Genomic DNA, 1,084 nt, shown 5'->3' on the forward strand with positions numbered 1-1,084 from the left:
CATTTTATGCATGGAGTTAAAGATATCATCGTATAACCATTTTAACCATATCATGACATAACAAAACATAACATACACATAGCCAATATACAATGCAAGCCAACATAGAAAATGTAAATGCTTGCTACCTCTTGATGAACTTAGCCTCTTGTCTTTAAGTTTTTCCCTTGCTATTTTTCTTCTTCCTTTGATGTAAACCCTATTGGTAAACAATAGGAAATCACATATTACTAACTTATCCAATTCAACTATCCATATACCCTCAACCCCTTTTTCCTTTAATTTTTTGGTTATTATTTCTAACTTTGACTGATTGAATCCTTTAGTCTCTTCCCACATAATTTTTCATGTCGATTTCATATTTCAACTTAGATTTATCAAAACTCATTTCCTTCCTATGTTTTCCATGTTGGTCGAATAGGGTAGGGTTCAGGTTCAAAATTTCATTTTCAATTTTTAATACTTCCAAAGAAATATTCTCAACTTAATCTTACATAATTTCACCTCCTAAACTCATTGAAAACATCAAATCAACTTGAATCAAACCCTAGCCTATTTTTCTTCCTTGGCCAAATAGTATACATGAGCTTAGGATCTTGGAGTTCTTTAATTCATGCATAATCATGTATTTCCAATCAATCTTTAATCCAATCTCTAATCATGCTTATCAAACCATATAGTGATTAAGGCAACATAGTCCTTTAGGTTTAAGTCACTTAACCTCATTATGATTAAATCCTAATCATTCATTAATCAAGGTAGTTAATTCTAATCAATGTAATTAAGCTCTTAATAAAAGCTTAAACACACCTTGATTAAGTACTTAGGCTTGGATATTCACCTCTTGCTTTTTCTTTTTCCTCTTTCTTTCTTTTTCTCTCTAGAATCTAAGAGCAGCAATCCCTCTCCAAGGTCCCTATGTTGGCCGAATTATGAAGGGAAAGGAGGGGTATTTATAGTGCTCCCATTAACTCTTAACTCTTGAAGTTTCATGGAATTAGAAGAGTTATATGACTAAATCTTAACTTTCCATTTTTCTCTCCATAACATATGGACAAATCTTAAGCTAGGAGGCCTATTATCT

The sequence above is a fragment of the Neltuma alba genome, unplaced genomic scaffold (assembly GCF_004799145.2).
Source record: "Neltuma alba isolate B1F8T4 unplaced genomic scaffold, ASM479914v2 tig00003056_pilon, whole genome shotgun sequence".
NCBI classification, from domain to species: Eukaryota; Viridiplantae; Streptophyta; class Magnoliopsida; order Fabales; family Fabaceae; genus Neltuma; species Neltuma alba.